General features: G+C 35.2%; 2 protein-coding genes across 3 annotated transcripts in view; one reads left to right on the plus strand and one right to left on the minus strand.

Moving 5' to 3' along the window:
• The window catches only part of LOC121945971 (uncharacterized), a 124,425-nt gene that overhangs the window by 100,808 nt on the left and 251 nt on the right, over positions 1-23,366 (plus strand). The gene's annotated exons all lie outside the window — the stretch shown is intronic.
• Positions 1-23,366, minus strand: part of LOC121946268 (protein kinase C-binding protein NELL1-like) — a 453,829-nt gene that overhangs the window by 24,733 nt on the left and 405,730 nt on the right. The window lies entirely within an intron of this gene.

The following is a 23,366-nucleotide window of genomic DNA, read 5'->3' on the forward strand; positions in this document are numbered from 1 at the left end:
CGAAAAGGCAAGGCTATAGTAAGGCAAAATTGTCAAAAAATGACCTGTCCCAAAAACTGCTGAAAACACTTTATAACAGCATAAAATAGCATGCAAAGACTCTCCATAGCATAGAATGTTGCAAATAATGCCAAAAACTACTTCATATCGAATGTCGAAAAAATGACCGAAAAGGCAAGGCTATAGTAAGGCAAAATTGTCAAAAAATGACCTGTCCCAAAAATTGCTAAAAACACCTCAAAACAGCATAAAATAGCGTGTCAAAACACGCCATAGCATAGAATGTTGCAAATAATGCCAAAAACACCCTAATATTGAATGTCGAAAAAATGACCGAAAAGGCAAGGCTATAGTAAGGCAAAATTGTCAAAAATGACCTGTCCAAAGAACTGCTGAAAACAGTTTATAACAGCATAAAATAGCATGCAAAGACACGCCATAGCATAGAATGTTGTAAATAACGCCAAAAACACCTTAATATCGAATGTAGAAAAATGACCGAAAAGGCAAGGCTATAGTAAAGGCAAAATTGTCAAAAAATGACCTGTCCCAAAAACTGCTGAAAACACCTCAAAACAACAGCATAAAATACAGACATGCCATAGCACAGAAAGTTCTAAACAATGCCAAAAACACCTTAATATCGAATGTAGAAAAAATGACCGAAAAGGCAAGGCTATAGTAAGGCAAAATTGTCAAAAAATGACCTGTCCCAAAAATAGCTAAAAACACCTCAAAACAGCATAAAATAGCGTGCCAAAACACGCCATAGCATAGAAAGTTGCAAATAATGCCAAAAACACCTTAATATTGAATGTCGAAAAAATGACCGAAAAGGCAAGGCTATAGTAAGGCAAAATTGTCAAAAATGACCTGTCCCAAAAATTGCTAAAAACACCTCAAAACAGCATAAAATAGCGTGTCAAAACACGCCATAGCATAGAATGTTGCAAATAATGCCAAAAACACCCTAATATTGAATGTCGAAAAAATGACCAAAAAGGCAAGGCTATAGTAAGGCAAAATTGTCAAAAATGACCTGTCCAAAGAACTGCTGAAAACAGTTTATAACAGCATAAAATAGCATGCAAAAGACACGCCATAGCATAGAATGTTGTAAATAATGCCAAAAACTACTTCATACCGCATGTTGAAAAAATGACTGAAAAGGCAAGGCTATAGTAAGGCAAAACTGTCAAAAAATGACCTGTCCCAAAAACTGCTGAAAACACCTCAAAACAGCATAAAATAGCGTACAAGACATGCCATAGCATAGAATGTTGTAAATAACGACAAAAACACCTTAATATCGAATGTAGAAAAAAATGACCAAAAAGGCAAGGCTATAGTAAGGCAAAATTGTCAAAAAATGACCTGTCCCAAAAATAGCTAAAAACACCTCAAAACAGCATAAAATAGCGTGCCAAAACACGCCATAGCATAGAAAGTTGCAAATAATGCCAAAAACACCTTAATATTGAATGTCGAAAAAATGACCGAAAAAGGCAAGGCTATAGTAAGGCAAAATTGTCAAAAAATGACCTGTCCAAAGAACTGCTGAAAACAGTTTATAACAGCATAAAATAGCATGCAAAGACACGCCATAGCATAGAATGTTGCAAATAATGCCAAAAACTACTTCATACCGCATGTTGAAAAATGACTGAAAAGGCAAGGCTATAGTAAGGCAAAACTGTCAAAAATGACCTGTCCCAAAAATTGCTAAAAACACCTCAAAACAGCATAAAATAGCGTGCCAAGACATGCCATAGCATAGAATGTTGTAAATAACGACAAAAACACCTTAATATCGAATGTAGAAAAAATGACCGAAAAAGGCAAGGCTATAGTAAGGCAAAATTGTCAAAAATGACCTGTCCCAAAAATAGCTAAAAACACCTCAAAACAGCATAAAATAGCGTGCCAAAACACGCCATAGCATAGAAAGTTGCAAATAATGCCAAAAACACCTTAATATTGAATGTCGAAAAAATGACCGAAAAGGCAAGGCTATAGTAAGGCAAAATTGTCAAAAAATGACCTGTCCCAAAAATTGCTAAAAACACCTCAAAACAGCATAAAATAGCGTGTCAAAACACGCCATAGCATAGAATGTTGCAAATAATGCCAAAAACACCCTAATATTGAATGTCGAAAAAATGACTGAAAAGGCAAGGCTATAGTAAGGCAAAATTGTCAAAAAATGACCTGTCCAAAGAACTGCTGAAAACAGTTTATAACAGCATAAAATAGCATGCAAAGACACGCCATAGCATAGAATGTTGCAAATAATGCCAAAAACTACTTCATACCGCATGTTGAAAAAATGACTGAAAAGGCAAGGCTATAGTAAGGCAAAACTGTCAAAAAATGACCTGTCCCAAAAATTGCTAAAAACACCTCAAAACAGCATAAAATAAGCGTGCCAAGACATGCCATAGCATAGAATGTTGTAAATAACGACAAAAACACCTTAATATCGAATGTAGAAAAAATGACCGAAAAGGCAAGGCTATAGTAAGGCAAAATTGTCAAAAAATGACCTGTCCCAAAAATAGCTAAAAACACCTCAAAACAGCATAAAATAGCGTGCCAAAACACGCCATAGCATAGAAAGTTGCAAATAATGCCAAAAACACCTTAATATTGAATGTCGAAAAAATGACCGAAAAGGCAAGGCTATAGTAAGGCAAAATTGTCAAAAAATGACCTGTCCAAAAAACTGCTGAAAACACTTTATAACAGCATAAAATAGCATGCAAAGACTTGCCATAGCATAGAATGTTGCAAATAATGCCAAAAACACCTTAATATTGGATGTCGAAAAAATGACCGAAAAGGCAAGGCTATAGTAAGGCAAAATTGTCAAAAAATGACCTGTCCCAAAAACTGCTGAAAACACCTCAAAACAGCATAAAATAGCGTGCCAAGACATGCCATAGCATAGAATGTTGTAAATAATGCCAAAAACACCTTAATATCGAATGTCGAAAAAATGACCGAAAAGGCAAGGCTATAGTAAGGCAAAATTGTCAAAAATGACCTGTCCCAAAAATAGCTAAAACACCTCAAAACAGCATAAAATAGCGTGCCAAAACACGCCATAGCATAGAAAGTTGCAAATAATGCCAAAAACACCTTAATATTGAATGTCGAAAAAATGACCGAAAAGGCAAGGCTATAGTAAGGCAAAATTGTCAAAAAATGACCTGTCCAAAAAACTGCTGAAAACACTTTATAACAGCATAAAATAGCATGCAAAGACTTGCCATAGCATAGAATGTTGCAAATAATGCCTAAAACACCTTAATATCGGATGTCGAAAAATGACCGAAAAGGCAAGGCTATAGTAAGGCAAAATTGTCAAAAAATGACCTGTCCCAAAAACTGCTGAAAACACCTCAAAACAGCATAAAATAGCGTACCAAAACACGCCATACCATAGAATGTTGCAAATAATGCCAAAAACACCTTAATATTGAATGTCGAAAAAATGACCGAAAAGGCAAGGCTATAGTAAGGCAAAATTGTCAAAAAATGACCTGTCCAAAGAACTGCTGAAAACAGTTTATAACAGCATAAAATAGCATGCAAAGACATGCCATAGCATAGAATGTTGCAAATAATGCCAAAAACTACTTCATACCGCATGTTGAAAAAATGACTGAAAAGGCAAGGCTATAGTAAGGCAAAACTGTCAAAAAATGACCTGTCCCAAAAATTGCTAAAAACACCTCAAAACAGCATAAAATAGCGTGCCAAGACATGCCATAGCATAGAATGTTGTAAATAATGCCAAAAACACCTTAATATCGAATGTAGAAAAAATGACCGAAAAGGCAAGGCTATAGTAAGGCAAAATTGTCAAAAAATGACCTGTCCCAAAAATAGCTAAAAACACCTCAAAACAGCATAAAATAGCGTGCCAAAACACGCCATAGCATAGAAAGTTGCAAATAATGCCAAAAACACCTTAATATTGAATGTCGAAAAAATGACCGAAAAGGCAAGGCTATAGTAAGGCAAAATTGTCAAAAAATGACCTGTCCCAAAAATTGCTAAAAACACCTCAAAACAGCATAAAATAGCGTGTCAAAACACGCCATAGCATAGAATGTTGCAAATAATGCCAAAAACACCCTAATATTGAATGTCGAAAAAATGACCAAAAAGGCAAGGCTATAGTAAGGCAAAATTGTCAAAAAATGACCTGTCCAAAGAACTGCTGAAAACAGTTTATAACAGCATAAAATAGCATGCAAAGACACGCCATAGCATAGAATGTTGCAAATAATGCCAAAAACACCTTAATATTGAATGTCAAAAAAATGTCCGAAAAGGCAAGGCTATAGTAAGGCAAAATTGTCAAAAAATGACCTGTCCCAAAAACTGCTGAAAACACTTTATAACAGCATAAAATAGCATGCAAAGACTCTCCATAGCATAGAATGTTGCAAATAATGCCAAAAACTACTTCATATCGAATGTCGAAAAAATGACCGAAAAGGCAAGGCTATAGTAAGGCAAAATTGTCAAAAAATGACCTGTCCCAAAAATTGCTAAAAACACCTCAAAACAGCATAAAATAGCGTGTCAAAACACGCCATAGCATAGAATGTTGCAAATAATGCCAAAAACACCCTAATATTGAATGTCGAAAAAATGACCGAAAAGGCAAGGCTATAGTAAGGCAAAATTGTCAAAAAATGACCTGTCCAAAGAACTGCTGAAAACAGTTTATAACAGCATAAAATAGCATGCAAAGACACGCCATAGCATAGAATGTTGTAAATAACGCCAAAAACACCTTAATATCGAATGTAGAAAAAATGACCGAAAAGGCAAGGCTATAGTAAGGCAAAATTGTCAAAAAATGACCTGTCCCAAAAACTGCTGAAAACACCTCAAAACAGCATAAAATAGCGTGCCAAGACATGCCATAGCATAGAATGTTGTAAATAATGCCAAAAACACCTTAATATCGAATGTAGAAAAAATGACCGAAAAGGCAAGGCTATAGTAAGGCAAAATTGTCAAAAAATGACCTGTCCCAAAAATAGCTAAAACACCTCAAAACAGCATAAAATAAGCGTACAAAACACGCCACAGCATAGAAAGTTGCAAATAATGCCAAAAACACCTTAATATTGAATGTCGAAAAAATGACCGAAAAGGCAAGGCTATAGTAAGGCAAAATTGTCAAAAAATGACCTGTCCCAAAAATTGCTAAAAACACCTCAAAACAGCATAAAATAAGCGTGTCAAAACACGCCATAGCATAGAATGTTGCAAATAATGCCAAAAACACCCTAATATTGAATGTCGAAAAAATGACCAAAAAGGCAAGGCTATAGTAAGGCAAAATTGTCAAAAAATGACCTGTCCAAAGAACTGCTGAAAACAGTTTATAACAGCATAAAATAGCATGCAAAGACACGCCATAGCATAGAATGTTGCAAATAATGCCAAAAACTACTTCATACCGCATGTTGAAAAAATGACTGAAAAGGCAAGGCTATAGTAAGGCAAAACTGTCAAAAAATGACCTGTCCCAAAAATTGCTAAAAACACCTCAAAACAGCATAAAATAGCGTGCCAAGACATGCCATAGCATAGAATGTTGTAAATAACGACAAAAACACCTTAATATCGAATGTAGAAAAAATGACCGAAAAGGCAAGGCTATAGTAAGGCAAAATTGTCAAAAATGACCTGTCCCAAAAATAGCTAAAACACCTCAAAACAGCATAAAATAGCGTGCCAAAACACGCCATAGCATAGAAAGTTGCAAATAATGCCAAAAACACCTTAATATTGAATGTCGAAAAAATGACCGAAAAGGCAAGGCTATAGTAAGGCAAAATTGTCAAAAATGACCTGTCCAAAGAACTGCTGAAAACAGTTTATAACAGCATAAAATAGCATGCAAAGACACGCCATAGCATAGAATGTTGCAAATAATGCCAAAAACTACTTCATACCGCATGTTGAAAAAATGACTGAAAAGGCAAGGCTATAGTAAGGCAAAACTGTCAAAAAATGACCTGTCCCAAAAATTGCTAAAAACACCTCAAAACAGCATAAAATAGCGTGCCAAGACATGCCATAGCATAGAATGTTGTAAATAACGACAAAAACACCTTAATATCGAATGTAGAAAAAATGACCGAAAAGGCAAGGCTATAGTAAGGCAAAATTGTCAAAAAATGACCTGTCCCAAAAATAGCTAAAAACACCTCAAAACAGCATAAAATAGCGTGCCAAAACACGCCATAGCATAGAAAGTTGCAAATAATGCCAAAAACACCTTAATATTGAATGTCGAAAAAATGACCGAAAAGGAAAGGCTATAGTAAGGCAAAATTGTCAAAAAATGACCTGTCCCAAAAATTGCTAAAAACACCTCAAAACAGCATAAAATAGCGTGTCAAAACACGCCATAGCATAGAATGTTGCAAATAATGCCAAAAACACCCTAATATTGAATGTCGAAAAAATGACTGAAAAGGCAAGGCTATAGTAAGGCAAAATTGTCAAAAAATGACCTGTCCAAAGAACTGCTGAAAACAGTTTATAACAGCATAAAATAGCATGCAAAGACACGCCATAGCATAGAATGTTGCAAATAATGCCAAAAACTACTTCATACCGCATGTTGAAAAAATGACTGAAAAGGCAAGGCTATAGTAAGGCAAAACTGTCAAAAAATGACCTGTCCCAAAAATTGCTAAAACACCTCAAAACAGCATAAAATAGCGTGCCAAGACATGCCATAGCATAGAATGTTGTAAATAACGACAAAAACACCTTAATATCGAATGTAGAAAAAATGACCGAAAAGGCAAGGCTATAGTAAGGCAAAATTGTCAAAAAATGACCTGTCCCAAAAATAGCTAAAAACACCTCAAAACAGCATAAAATAGCGTACAAAACACGCCATAGCATAGAATGTTGCAAATAATGCCTAAAACACCTTAATATTGAATGTTGAAAAAATGACCGAAAAGGCAAGGCTATAGTAAGGCAAAATTGTCAAAAAATGACCTGTCCCAAAAACTGCTGAAAACACTTTATAACAGCATAAAATAGCATGCCAAGACTCGCCATAGCATAGAATGTTGCAACTAATGCCAAAAACTACTTCATATCGAATGTCGAAAAAATGACCGAAAAGGCAAGGCTATAGTAAGGCAAAATTGTCAAAAAATGACCTGTCCCAAAAACTGCTGAAAACACCTCAAAACAGCATAAAATAGCGTGCCAAGACATGCCATAGCATAGAATGTTGTAAATAATGCCAAAAACACCTTAATATCGAATGTCGAAAAAATGACCGAAAAAGGCAAGGCTATAGTAAGGCAAAATTGTCAAAAAATGACCTGTCCCAAAAATAGCTAAAAACACCTCAAAACAGCATAAAATAGCGTGCCAAAACACGCCATAGCATAGAAAGTTGCAAATAATGCCAAAAACACCTTAATATTGAATGTCGAAAAAATGACCGAAAAGGCAAGGCTATAGTAAGGCAAAATTGTCAAAAAATGACCTGTCCCAAAAATTGCTAAAAACACTTTATAACAGCATAAAATAGCATGCAAAGACTTGCCATAGCATAGAATGTTGCAAATAATGCCAAAACACCTTAATATCGAATGTAGAAAAATGACCGAAAAGGCAAGGCTATAGTAAGGCAAAATTGTCAAAAATGCTATGTCCCAAAAACTGCTGAAAACACCTCAAAACAGCATAAAATAAGCGTGCCAAGACACGCCATAGCAGAGAATGTTGCAAATAATGCCAAAAACACCTTAATATTGAATGTCGAAAAAATGACCGAAAAGGCAAGGCTATAGTAAGGCAAAATTGTCAAAAAATGACCTGTCCAAAGAACTGCTGAAAACAGTTTATAACAGCATAAAATAGCATGCAAAGACACGCCATAGCATAGAATGTTGCAAATAATGCCAAACACTACTCCATACCGCATGTTGAAAAAATGACTGAAAAGGCAAGGCTATAGTAAGGCAAAACTGTCAAAAAATGACCTGTCCCAAAAATTGCTAAAAACACCTCAAAACAGCATAAAATAGCGTGCCAAGACATGCCATAGCATAGAATGTTGTAAATAACGACAAAAACACCTTAATATCGAATGTAGAAAAAATGACCGAAAAGGCAAGGCTATAGTAAGGCAAAATTGTCAAAAAATGACCTGTCCCAAAAATAGCTAAAAACACCTCAAAACAGCATAAAATAGCGTGCCAAAACACGCCATAGCATAGAAAGTTGCAAATAATGCCAAAAACACCTTAATATTGAATGTCGAAAAAATGACCGAAAAGGCAAGGCTATAGTAAGGAAAAATTGTCAAAAAATGACCTGTCCCAAAATTGCTAAAACACCTCAAAACAGCATAAAATAGCGTGTCAAAACACGCCATAGCATAGAATGTTGCAAATAATGCCAAAACACACCTAATATTGAATGTCGAAAAAATGACCGAAAAGGCAAGGCTATAGTAAGGCAAAATTGTCAAAAAATGACCTGTCCAAAGAACTGCTGAAAACAGTTTATAACAGCATAAAATAGCATGCAAAGACACGCCATAGCATAGAATGTTGCAAATAATGCCAAAAACTACTTCATACCGCATGTTGAAAAAATGACTGAAAAGGCAAGGCTATAGTAAGGCAAAACTGTCAAAAATGACCTGTCCCAAAAATTGCTAAAACACCTCAAAACAGCATAAAATAGCGTGCCAAGACATGCCATAGCATAGAATGTTGTAAATAACGACAAAAACACCTTAATATCGAATGTTGAAAAAATGACCGAAAAGGCAAGGCTATAGTAAGGCAAAATTGTCAAAAAATGACCTGTCCCAAAAATAGCTAAAAACACCTCAAAACAGCATAAAATAGCGTGCCAAAACACGCCATAGCATAGAAAGTTGCAAATAATGCCAAAAACACCTTAATATTGAATGTCGAAAAAATGACCGAAAAGGCAAGGCTATAGTAAGGCAAAATTGTCAAAAATGACCTGTCCAAAAAACTGCTGAAAACACTTTATAACAGCATAAAATAGCATGCAAAGACTTGCCATAGCATAGAATGTTGCAAATAATGCCAAAAACACCTTAATATTGGATGTCGAAAAAATGACCGAAAAGGCAAGGCTATAGTAAGGCAAAATTGTCAAAAAATGACCTGTCCCAAAAACTGCTGAAAACACCTCAAAACAGCATAAAATAAGCGTGCCAAGACATGCCATAGCATAGAATGTTGTAAATAATGCCAAAAACACCTTAATATCGAATGTCGAAAAAATGACCGAAAAGGCAAGGCTATAGTAAGGCAAAATTGTCAAAAAATGACCTGTCCCAAAAATAGCTAAAAACACCTCAAAACAGCATAAAATAGCGTGCCAAAACACGCCATAGCATAGAAAGTTGCAAATAATGCCAAAAACACCTTAATATTGAATGTCGAAAAAATGACCGAAAAGGCAAGGCTATAGTAAGGCAAAATTGTCAAAAAATGACCTGTCCCAAAAATTGCTAAAAACACTTTATAACAGCATAAAATAGCATGCAAAGACTTGCCATAGCATAGAATGTTGCAAATAATGCCAAAAACACCTTAATATCGAATGTAGAAAAAATGACCGAAAAGGCAAGGCTATAGTAAGGCAAAATTGTCAAAAAATGCTATGTCCCAAAAACTGCTGAAAACACCTCAAAACAGCATAAAATAGCGTGCCAAGACACGCCATAGCAGAGAATGTTGCAAATAATGCCAAAAACACCTTAATATTGAATGTCGAAAAAATGACCGAAAAGGCAAGGCTATAGTAAGGCAAAATTGTCAAAAAATGACCTGTCCAAAGAACTGCTGAAAACAGTTTATAACAGCATAAAATAGCATGCAAAGACACGCCATAGCATAGAATGTTGCAAATAATGCCAAAAACTACTTCATACCGCATGTTGAAAAAATGACTGAAAAGGCAAGGCTATAGTAAGGCAAAACTGTCAAAAAATGACCTGTCCCAAAAATTGCTAAAAACACCTCAAAACAGCATAAAATAGCGTGCCAAGACATGCCATAGCATAGAATGTTGTAAATAACGACAAAAACACCTTAATATCGAATGTAGAAAAATGACCGAAAAGGCAAGGCTATAGTAAAGGCAAAATTGTCAAAAATGACCTGTCCCAAAAATAGCTAAAAACACCTCAAAACAGCATAAAATAAGCGTGCCAAAACACGCCATAGCATAGAAAGTTGCAAATAATGCCAAAAACACCTTAATATTGAATGTCGAAAAAATGACCGAAAAGGCAAGGCTATAGTAAGGCAAAATTGTCAAAAAATGACCTGTCCAAAAAACTGCTGAAAACACTTTATAACAGCATAAAATAGCATGCAAAGACTTGCCATAGCATAGAATGTTGCAAATAATGCCAAAAACACCTTAATATTGGATGTCGAAAAAATGACCGAAAAGGCAAGGCTATAGTAAGGCAAAATTGTCAAAAATGACCTGTCCCAAAACTGCTGAAAACACCTCAAAACAGCATAAAATAGCGTGCCAAGACATGCCATAGCATAGAATGTTGTAAATAATGCCAAAAACACCTTAATATCGAATGTCGAAAAAATGACCGAAAAGGCAAGGCTATAGTAAGGCAAAATTGTCAAAAAATGACCTGTCCCAAAAATAGCTAAAAACACCTCAAAACAGCATAAAATAGCGTGCCAAAACACGCCATAGCATAGAAAGTTGCAAATAATGCCAAAAACACCTTAATATTGAATGTCGAAAAAATGACCGAAAAGGCAAGGCTATAGTAAGGCAAAATTGTCAAAAAATGACCTGTCCAAAAAACTGCTGAAAACACTTTATAACAGCATAAAATAGCATGCAAAGACTTGCCATAGCATAGAATGTTGCAAATAATGCCAAAAACACCTTAATATTGGATGTCGAAAAAATGACCGAAAAGGCAAGGCTATAGTAAGGCAAAATTGTCAAAAAATGACCTGTCCCAAAAACTGCTGAAAACACCTCAAAACAGCATAAAATAAGCGTGCAAAAACACGCCATACCATAGAATGTTGCAAATAATGCCAAAAACACCTTAATATTGAATGTCGAAAAAATGACCGAAAAAGGCAAGGCTATAGTAAGGCAAAATTGTCAAAAATGACCTGTCCAAAGAACTGCTGAAAACAGTTTATAACAGCATAAAATAGCATGCAAAGACATGCCATAGCATAGAATGTTGCAAATAATGCCAAAAACTACTTCATACCGCATGTTGAAAAAATGACTGAAAAGGCAAGGCTATAGTAAGGCAAAACTGTCAAAAATGACCTGTCCCAAAATTGCTAAAAACACCTCAAAACAGCATAAAATAGCGTGCCAAGACATGCCATAGCATAGAATGTTGTAAATAATGCCAAAAACACCTTAATATCGAATGTAGAAAAAATGACCGAAAAGGCAAGGCTATAGTAAGGCAAAATTGTCAAAAAATGACCTGTCCCAAAAATAGCTAAAAACACCTCAAAACAGCATAAAATAGCGTGCCAAAACACGCCATAGCATAGAAAGTTGCAAATAATGCCAAAAACACCTTAATATTGAATGTCGAAAAAATGACCGAAAAGGCAAGGCTATAGTAAGGCAAAATTGTCAAAAAATGACCTGTCCCAAAAATTGCTAAAAACACCTCAAAACAGCATAAAATAGCGTGCCAAAACACGCCATAGCATAGAAAGTTGCAAATAATGCCAAAAACACCTTAATATTGAATGTCGAAAAAATGACCGAAAAGGCAAGGCTATAGTATGGCAAAAATGTCAAAATATGACGTCCCAAAAGCTGCTGAAAACACCTTTAAACAGCATAAAATAGCGTGATAAGACACGCCATAGCATAGAATGTTGCAAATACTACCAAAAACACCTTAATATTGAATGTCAAAAAATGTCCGAAAAGGCAAGGCTATAGTAAGGCAAAATTGTCAAAAAATGACCTGTCCCAAAAACTGCTGAAAACACTTTATAACAGCATAAAATAGCATGCAAAGACTCTCCATAGCATAGAATGTTGCAAATAATGCCAAAAACTACTTCATATCGAATGTCGAAAAAATGACCGAAAAGGCAAGGCTATAGTAAGGCAAAATTGTCAAAAAATGACCTGTCCCAAAAATTGCTAAAAACACCTCAAAACAGCATAAAATAGCGTGTCAAAACACGCCATAGCATAGAATGTTGCAAATAATGCCAAAAACACCCTAATATTGAATGTCGAAAAAATGACCGAAAAGGCAAGGCTATAGTAAGGCAAAATTGTCAAAAAATGACCTGTCCAAAGAACTGCTGAAAACAGTTTATAACAGCATAAAATAGCATGCAAAGACACGCCATAGCATAGAATGTTGTAAATAACGCCAAAAACACCTTAATATCGAATGTAGAAAAAATGACCGAAAAGGCAAGGCTATAGTAAGGCAAAATTGTCAAAAAAATGACCTGTCCCAAAACTGCTGAAAACACCTCAAAACAGCATAAAATAAGCGTGCCAAGACATGCCATAGCATAGAATGTTGTAAATAATGCCAAAAACACCTTAATATCGAATGTAGAAAAATGACCGAAAAGGCAAGGCTATAGTAAGGCAAAATTGTCAAAAAATGACCTGTCCCAAAAATAGCTAAAAACACCTCAAAACAGCATAAAATAGCGTGCCAAAACACGCCATAGCATAGAAAGTTGCAAATAATGCCAAAAACACCTTAATATTGAATGTCGAAAAAATGACCGAAAAGGCAAGGCTATAGTAAGGCAAAATTGTCAAAAAATGACCTGTCCCAAAAATTGCTAAAAACACCTCAAAACAGCATAAAATAGCGTGTCAAAACACGCCATAGCATAGAATGTTGCAAATAATGCCAAAAACACCCTAATATTGAATGTCGAAAAAATGACCGAAAAGGCAAGGCTATAGTAAGGCAAAATTGTCAAAAAATGACCTGTCCAAAGAACTGCTGAAAACAGTTTATAACAGCATAAAATAGCATGCAAAGACACGCCATAGCATAGAATGTTGCAAATAATGCCAAAAACTACTTCATACCGCATGTTGAAAAAATGACTGAAAAGGCAAGGCTATAGTAAGGCAAAACTGTCAAAAAATGACCTGTCCCAAAATTGCTAAAAACACCTCAAAACAGCATAAAATAAGCGTGCCAAGACATGCCATAGCATAGAATGTTGTAAATAACGACAAAAACACCTTAATATCGAATGTAGAAAAATGACCGAAAAAGGCAAGGCTATAGTAAGGCAAAATTGTCAAAAATGACCTGTCCAAAAAATAGCTAAAAACACCTCAAAACAGCATAAAATAGCGTGCCAAAACACGCCATAGCATAGAAAGTTGCAAATAATGCCAAAAACACCTTAATATTGAATGTCGAAAAAATGACCGAAAAGGCAAGGCTATAGTAAGGCAAAATTGTCAAAAAATGACCTGTCCAAAGAACTGCTGAAAACAGTTTATAACAGCATAAAATAGCATGCAAAGACACGCCATAGCATAGAATGTTGCAAATAATGCCAAAAACTACTTCATACCGCATGTTGAAAAAATGACTGAAAAGGCAAGGCTATAGTAAGGCAAAACTGTCAAAAAATGACCTGTCCCAAAAATTGCTAAAAACACCTCAAAACAGCATAAAATAGCGTGCCAAGACATGCCATAGCATAGAATGTTGTAAATAACGACAAAAACACCTTAATATCGAATGTAGAAAAATGACCGAAAAAGGCAAGGCTATAGTAAGGCAAAATTGTCAAAAAATGACCTGTCCCAAAAATAGCTAAAACACCTCAAAACAGCATAAAATAGCGTACCAAAACACGCCATAGCATAGAAAGTTGCAAATAATGCCAAAAACACCTTAATATTGAATGTCGAAAAAATGACCGAAAAGGCAAGGCTATAGTAAGGCAAAATTGTCAAAAAATGACCTGTCCCAAAAATTGCTAAAAACACCTCAAAACAGCATAAAATAGCGTGTCAAAACACGCCATAGCATAGAATGTTGCAAATAATGCCAAAAACACCCTAATATTGAATGTCGAAAAAATGACTGAAAAGGCAAGGCTATAGTAAGGCAAAATTGTCAAAAAATGACCTGTCCAAAGAACTGCTGAAAACAGTTTATAACAGCATAAAATAGCATGCAAAGACACGCCATAGCATAGAATGTTGCAAATAATGCCAAAAACTACTTCATACCGCATGTTGAAAAAATGACTGAAAAGGCAAGGCTATAGTAAGGCAAAACTGTCAAAAAATGACCTGTCCCAAAAATTGCTAAAAACACCTCAAAACAGCATAAAATAGCGTGCCAAGACATGCCATAGCATAGAATGTTGTAAATAACGACAAAAACACCTTAATATCGAATGTAGAAAAAAATGACCGAAAAAGGCAAGGCTATAGTAAGGCAAAATTGTCAAAAAATGACCTGTCCCAAAAATAGCTAAAACACCTCAAAACAGCATAAAATAAGCGTGCCAAAACACGCCATAGCATAGAAAGTTGCAAATAATGCCAAAAACACCTTAATATTGAATGTCAAAAATGACCGAAAAAGGCAAGGCTATAGTAAGGCAAAATTGTCAAAAAATGACCTGTCCAAAAAACTGCTGAAAACACTTTATAACAGCATAAAATAGCATGCAAAGACTTGCCATAGCATAGAATGTTGCAAATAATGCCAAAAACACCTTAATATTGGATGTCGAAAAAATGACCGAAAAGGCAAGGCTATAGTAAGGCAAAATTGTCAAAAAATGACCTGTCCCAAAAACTGCTGAAAACACCTCAAAACAGCATAAAATAGCGTGCCAAGACATGCCATAGCATAGAATGTTGTAAATAATGCCAAAAACACCTTAATATCGAATGTCGAAAAAATGACCGAAAAGGCAAGGCTATAGTAAGGCAAAATTGTCAAAAATGACCTGTCCCAAAATAGCTAAAACACCTCAAAACAGCATAAAATAGCGTGCCAAAACACGCCATAGCATAGAAAGTTGCAAATAATGCCAAAACACCTTAATATTGAATGTCGAAAAATGACCGAAAAGGCAAGGCTATAGTAAGGCAAAATTGTCAAAAAATGACCTGTCCCAAAAATTGCTAAAAACACTTTATAACAGCATAAAATAGCATGCAAAGACTTGCCATAGCATAGAATGTTGCAAATAATGCCAAAAACACCTTAATATCGAATGTAGAAAAAATGACCGAAAAGGCAAGGCTATAGTAAGGCAAAATTGTCAAAAAATGCTATGTCCCAAAAACTGCTGAAAACACCTCAAAACAGCATAAAATAGCGTGCCAAGACACGCCATAGCAGAGAATGTTGCAAATAATGCCAAAACACCTTAATATTGAATGTCGAAAAAATGACCGAAAAGGCAAGGCTATAGTAAGGCAAAATTGTCAAAAAATGACCTGTCCAAAGAACTGCTGAAAACAGTTTATAACAGCATAAAATAGCATGCAAAGACACGCCATAGCATAGAATGTTGCAAATAATGCCAAAAACTACTTCATACCGCATGTTGAAAAAATGACTGAAAAGGCAAGGCTATAGTAAGGCAAAATTGTCAAAAAATGACCTGTCCCAAAAATTGCTAAAAACACCTCAAAACAGCATAAAATAGCGTGCCAAAACACGCCATAGCATAGAATGTTGCAAATAATGCCAAAAACACCTTAATATTGAATGTCGAAAAAATGACCGAAAAGGCAAAGGCTATAGTAAGGCAAAATTGTCAAAAATGACCTGTCCAAAGAACTGCTGAAAACAGTTTATAACAGCATAAAATAGCATGCAAAGACACGCCATAGCATAGAATGTTGCAAATAATGCCAAAAACTACTTCATATTGCATGTTGAAAAAATGACTGAAAAGGCAAGGCTATAGTAAGGCAAAACTGTCAAAAAATGACCTGTCCCAAAAATTGCTAAAAACACCTCAAAACAGCATAAAATAGCGTGCCAAGACATGCCATAGCATAGAATGTTGTAAATAACGACAAAAACACCTTAATATCGAATGTAGAAAAAATGACCGAAAAGGCAAGGCTATAGTAAGGCAAAATTGTCAAAAAATGACCTGTCCCAAAAATAGCTAAAAACACCTCAAAACAGCATAAAATAGCGTGCCAAAACACGCCATAGCATAGAAAGTTGCAAATAATGCCAAAAACACCTTAATATTGAATGTCGAAAAAATGACCGAAAAGGCAAGGCTATAGTAAGGCAAAATTGTCAAAAAATGACCTGTCCCAAAAACTGCTGAAAACACCTCAAAACAGCATAAAATAGCGTGCCAAAACACGCCATAGCATAGAATGTTGCAAATAATGCCAAAACACCCTAATATTGAATGTCGAAAAAATGACCGAAAAGGCAAGGCTATAGTAAGGCAAAATTCTCAAAAAATGACCTGTCCAAAGAACTGCTGAAAACAGTTTATAACAGCATAAAATAGCATGCAAAGACACGCCATAGCATAGAATGTTGCAAATAATGCCAAAAACTACTTCATACCGCATGTTGAAAAAATGACTGAAAAGGCAAGGCTATAGTAAGGCAAAACTGTCAAAAAATGACCTGTCCCAAAAATTGCTAAAAACACCTCAAAACAGCATAAAATAGCGTGCCAAGACATGCCATAGCATAGAATGTTGTAAATAACGACAAAAACACCTTAATATCGAATGTAGAAAAAATGACCGAAAAGGCAAGGCTATAGTAAGGCAAAATTGTCAAAAAATGACCTGTCCCAAAAATAGCTAAAAACACCTCAAAACAGCATAAAATAGCGTGCCAAAACACGCCATAGCATAGAAAGTTGCAAATAATGCCAAAAACACCTTAATATTGAATGTCGAAAAAATGACCGAAAAGGCAAGGCTATAGTAAGGCAAAATTGTCAAAAAATGACCTGTCCAAAAAACTGCTGAAAACACTTTATAACAGCATAAAATAGCATGCAAAGACTTGCCATAGCATAGAATGTTGCAAATAATGCCAAAACACCTTAATATTGGATGTCGAAAAAATGACCGAAAAGGCAAGGCTATAGTAAGGCAAAATTGTCAAAAAATGACCTGTCCCAAAAACTGCTGAAAACACCTCAAAACAGCATAAAATAGCGTGCCAAGACATGCCATAGCATAGAATGTTGTAAATAATGCCAAAACACCTTAATATCGAATGTCGAAAAAATGACCGAAAAGGCAAGGCTATAGTAAGGCAAAATTGTCAAAAAATGACCTGTCCCAAAAATAGCTAAAAACACCTCAAAACAGCATAAAATAGCGTGCCAAAACACGCCATAGCATAGAAAGTTGCAAATAATGCCAAAAACACCTTAATATTGAATGTCGAAAAATGACCGAAAAAGGCAAGGCTATAGTAAGGCAAAATTGTCAAAAAATGACCTGTCCCAAAAATTGCTAAAAACACTTTATAACAGCATAAAATAGCATGCAAAGACTTGCCATAGCATAGAATGTTGCAAATAATGCCAAAAACACCTTAATATCGAATGTAGAAAAAATGACCGAAAAGGCAAGGCTATAGTAAGGCAAAATTGTCAAAAAATGCTATGTCCCAAAAACTGCTGAAAACACCTCAAAACAGCATAAAATAGCGTGCCAAGACACGCCATAGCAGAGAATGTTGCAAATAATGCCAAAAACACCTTAATATTGAATGTCGAAAAAATGACCGAAAAGGCAAGGCTATAGTAAGGCAAAATTGTCAAAAAATGACCTGTCCAAAGAACTGCTGAAAACAGTTTATAACAGCATAAAATAGCATGCAAAGACACGCCATAGCATAGAATGTTGCAAATAATGCCAAAAACTACTTCATACCGCATGTTGAAAAATGACTGAAAAGGCAAGGCTATAGTAAGGCAAAACTGTCAAAAAATGACCTGTCCCAAAAATTGCTAAAACACCTCAAAACAGCATAAAATAGCGTACAAGACATGCCATAGCATAGAATGTTGTAAATAACGACAAAAACACCTTAATATCGAATGTAGAAAAAATGACCGAAAAGGCAAGGCTATAGTAAGGCAAAATTGTCAAAAAATGACCTGTCCCAAAAATAGCTAAAAACACCTCAAAACAGCATAAAATAGCGTGCCAAAACACGCCATAGCATAGAAAGTTGCAAATAATGCCAAAAACACCTTAATATTGAATGTCGAAAAAATGACCGAAAAGGCAAGGCTATAGTAAGGCAAAATTGTCAAAAAATGACCTGTCCCAAAAATTGCTAAAAACACTTTATAACAGCATAAAATAGCATGCAAAGACTTGCCATAGCATAGAATGTTGCAAATAATGCCAAAAACACCTTAATATCGAATGTAGAAAAAATGACCGAAAAGGCAAGGCTATAGTAAGGCAAAATTGTCAAAAATGCTATGTCCCAAAAACTGCTGAAAACACCTCAAAACAGCATAAAATAGCGTACAAGACACGCCATAGCAGAGAATGTTGCAAATAATGCCAAAAACACCTTAATATTGAATGTCGAAAAAATGACCGAAAAGGCAAGGCTACAGTAAGGCAAAATTCTCAAAAAATGACCTGTCCAAAGAACTGCTGAAAACAGTTTATAACAGCATAAAATAGCATGCAAAGACACGCCATAGCATAGAATGTTGCAAATAATGCCAAAAACTACTTCATACCGCATGTTGAAAAAATGACTGAAAAGGCAAGGCTATAGTAAGGCAAAACTGTCAAAAAATGACCTGTCCCAAAAATTGCTAAAAACACCTCAAAACAGCATAAAATAGCGTGCCAAGACATGCCATAGCATAGAATGTTGTAAATAACGACAAAAACACCTTAATATCGAATGTAGAAAAAATGACCGAAAAGGCAAGGCTATAGTAAGGCAAAATTGTCAAAAAATGACCTGTCCCAAAAATAGCTAAAAACACCTCAAAACAGCATAAAATAGCGTGCCAAAACACGCCATAGCATAGAAAGTTGCAAATAATGCCAAAAACACCTTAATATTGAATGTCGAAAAAATGACCGAAAAGGCAAGGCTATAGTAAGGCAAAATTGTCAAAAATGACCTGTCCAAAAACTGCTGAAAACACTTTATAACAGCATAAAATAGCATGCAAAGACTTGCCATAGCATAGAATGTTGCAAATAATGCCAAAAACACCTTAATATTGGATGTCGAAAAAATGACCGAAAAGGCAAGGCTATAGTAAGGCAAAATTGTCAAAAAATGACCTGTCCCAAAAACTGCTGAAAACACCTCAAAACAGCATAAAATAGCGTGCCAAGACATGCCATAGCATAGAATGTTGTAAATAATGCCAAAAACACCTTAATATCGAATGTCGAAAAAAATGACCGAAAAGGCAAGGCTATAGTAAGGCAAAATTGTCAAAAATGACCTGTCCCAAAAATAGCTAAAAACACCTCAAAACAGCATAAAATAAGCGTGCCAAAACACGCCATAGCATAGAAAGTTGCAAATAATGCCAAAAACACCTTAATATTGAATGTCGAAAAAATGACCGAAAAGGCAAGGCTATAGTAAGGCAAAATTGTCAAAAAATGACCTGTCCCAAAAATAGCTAAAAACACTTTATAACAGCATAAAATAGCGTGCCAAAACACGCCATAGCATAGAAAGTTGCAAATAATGCCAAAAACACCTTAATATTGAATGTCGAAAAAATGACCGAAAAGGCAAGGCTATAGTAAGGCAAAATTGTCAAAAAATGACCTGTCCCAAAAATAGCTAAAAACACCTCAAAACAGCATAAAATAGCGTGCCAAAACACGCCATAGCATAGAATGTTGCAAATAATGCCAAAAACACCTTAATATTGAATGTCAAAAAAATGACCGAAAAGGCAAGGCTATAGTAAGGCAAAACTGTCAAAAAATGACCTGTCCCAAAAATTGCTAAAAACACCTCAAAACAGCATAAAATAGCGTGCCAAGACATGCCATAGCATAGAATGTTGTAAATAACGACAAAAACACCTTAATATCGAATGTAGAAAAAATGACCGAAAAGGCAAGGCTATAGTAAGGCAAAATTGTCAAAAAATGACCTGTCCCAAAAATAGCTAAAAACACCTCAAAACAGCATAAAATAGCGTGCCAAAACACGCCTTAGCATAGAATGTTGCAAATAATGCCAAAAACACCCTAATATTGAATGTCGAAAAAATGACCGAAAAGGCAAGGCTATAGTAAGGCAAAATTGTCAAAAAATGACCTGTCCAAAGAACTGCTGAAAACACTTTATAACAGCATAAAATAGCATGCAAAGACACGCCATAGCATAGAATGTTGCAAATAATGCCAAAAACTACTTCATACCGCATGTCGAAAAAATGACCGAAAAGGCAAGGCTATAGTAAGGCAAAATTGTCAAAAAATGACCTGTCCCAAAAATTGCTAAAAACACCTCAAAACAGAATAAAATAGCGTGCCAAAACACGCCATAGCATAGAATGTTGCAAATAATGCCAAAAACACCTTAATATTGAATGTCAAAAAAATGACCGAAAAGGCAAGGCTATAGTAAGGCAAAATTGTCAAAAAATGACCTGTCCAAAAAACTGCTGAAAACACTTTATAACAGCATAAAATAGCATGCAAAGACTTGCCATAGCATAGAATGTTGCAAATAATGCCAAAAACACCTTAATATTGGATGTCGAAAAAATGACCGAAAAGGCAAGGCTATAGTAAGGCAAAATTGTCAAAAAATGACCTGTCCCAAAAACTGCTGAAAACACCTCAAAACAGCATAAAATAGCGTGCCAAGACATGCCATAGCATAGAATGTTGTAAATAATGCCAAAAACACCTTAATATCGAATGTAGAAAAAATGACCGAAAAGGCAAGGCTATAGTAAGGCAAAATTGTCAAAAAATGACCTGTCCCAAAAATAGCTAAAAACACCTCAAAACAGCATAAAATAGCGTGCCAAAACACGCCATAGCATAGAAAGTTGCAAATAATGCCAAAAACACCTTAATATTGAATGTCGAAAAAATGACCGAAAAGGCAAGGCTATAGTAAGGCAAAATTGTCAAAAAATGACCTGTCCCAAAAATTGCTAAAAACACTTTATAACAGCATAAAATAGCATGCAAAGACTTGCCATAGCATAGAATGTTGCAAATAATGCCAAAAACACCTTAATATCGAATGTAGAAAAAATGACCGAAAAGGCAAGGCTATAGTAAGGCAAAATTGTCAAAAAATGACCTGTCCCAAAAACTGCTGAAAACACCTCAAAACAGCATAAAATAGCGTGCCAAAACACGCCATAGCATAGAAAGTTGCAAATAATGCCAAAAACACCTTAATATTGAATGTCGAAAAAATGACCGAAAAGGCAAGGCTATAGTAAGGCAAAATTGTCAAAAAATGACCTGTCCCAAAAATAGCTAAAAACACCTCAAAACAGCATAAAATAGCGTGCCAAAACACGCCATAGCATAGAAAGTTGCAAATAATGCCAAAAACACCTTAATATTGAATGTCGAAAAAATGACCGAAAAGGCAAGGCTATAGTAAGGCAAAATTGTCAAAAAATGACCTGTCCCAAAAATAGCTAAAAACACCTCAAAACAGCATAAAATAGCGTGCCAAAACACGCCATAGCATAGAATGTTGCAAATAATGCCAAAAACACCTTAATATTGAATGTCAAAAAAATGACCGAAAAGGCAAGGCTATAGTAAGGCAAAATTGTCAAAAAATGACCTGTCCAAAAAACTGCTGAAAACACTTTATAACAGCATAAAATAGCATGCAAAGACTTGCCATAGCATAGAATGTTGCAAATAATGCCAAAAACACCTTAATATTGGATGTCGAAAAAATGACCGAAAAGGCAAGGCTATAGTAAGGCAAAATTGTCAAAAAATGACCTGTCCCAAAAATAGCTAAAAACACCTCAAAACAGCATAAAATAGCGTGCCAAAACACGCCATAGCATAGAAAGTTGCAAATAATGCCAAAAACACCTTAATATTGAATGTCGAAAAAATGACCGAAAAGGCAAGGCTATAGTAAGGCAAAATTGTCAAAAAATGACCTGTCCAAAAAACTGCTGAAAACACTTTATAACAGCATAAAATAGCATGCAAAGACTTGCCATAGCATAGAATGTTGCAAATAATGCCAAAAACACCTTAATATTGAATGTCGAAAAAATGACCGAAAAGGCAAGGCTATAGTAAGGCAAAATTGTCAAAAAATGACCTGTCCCAAAAACTGCTGAAAACACCTCAAAACAGCATAAAATAGCGTGCCAAGACATGCCATAGCATAGAATGTTGTAAATAATGCCAAAAACACCTTAATATCGAATGTCGAAAAAATGACCGAAAAGGCAAGGCTATAGTAAGGCAAAATTGTCAAAAAATGACCTGTCCCAAAAATAGCTAAAAACACCTCAAAACAGCATAAAATAAGCGTACAAAACACGCCATAGCATAGAAAGTTGCAAATAATGCCAAAAACACCTTAATATTGAATGTCGAAAAAATGACCGAAAAGGCAAGGCTATAGTAAGGCAAAATTGTCAAAAAATGACCTGTCCAAAAAACTGCTGAAAACACTTTATAACAGCATAAAATAGCATGCAAAGACTTGCCATAGCATAGAATGTTGCAAATAATGCCAAAAACACCTTAATATTGAATGTCGAAAAAATGACCGAAAAGGCAAGGCTATAGTAAGGCAAAATTGTCAAAAAATGACCTGTCCCAAAAACTGCTGAAAACAGTTTATAACAGCATAAAATAGCATGCAAAGACACGCCATAGCATAGAATGTTGCAAATAATGCCAAAAACTACTTCATACCGCATGTTGAAAAAATGACTGAAAAGGCAAGGCTATAGTAAGGCAAAATTGTCAAAAAATGACCTGTCCCAAAAATTGCTAAAAACACCTCAAAACAGCATAAAATAGCGTGCCAAGACACGCCATAGCATAGAATGTCATAAATATTCCCCAAAACACATAAATGTAGCATTTTGAGAAAATGACCGAAAAAGCAAGGCTATAGTGAGGCCAAATTGTCAAAAACTGACCTGTCCCAAAAACAGTATAAAACCACATAAAATAGCATTTCAAGAGAAATTATACTATAGTATGTATTCAATTTTGCTAAATAGTCCTAGCATGTATAATATTCAATATTCGGGGAGACAAAGCTGTTGTGCGTATTTCCATTTCAGTGT

Source organism: Plectropomus leopardus, chromosome 1 (genome assembly GCF_026936395.1).
Source record: "Plectropomus leopardus strain MGB_pleo_1.0 chromosome 1, ASM2693639v1, whole genome shotgun sequence".
Classification (NCBI taxonomy): domain Eukaryota; kingdom Metazoa; phylum Chordata; class Actinopteri; order Perciformes; family Serranidae; genus Plectropomus; species Plectropomus leopardus.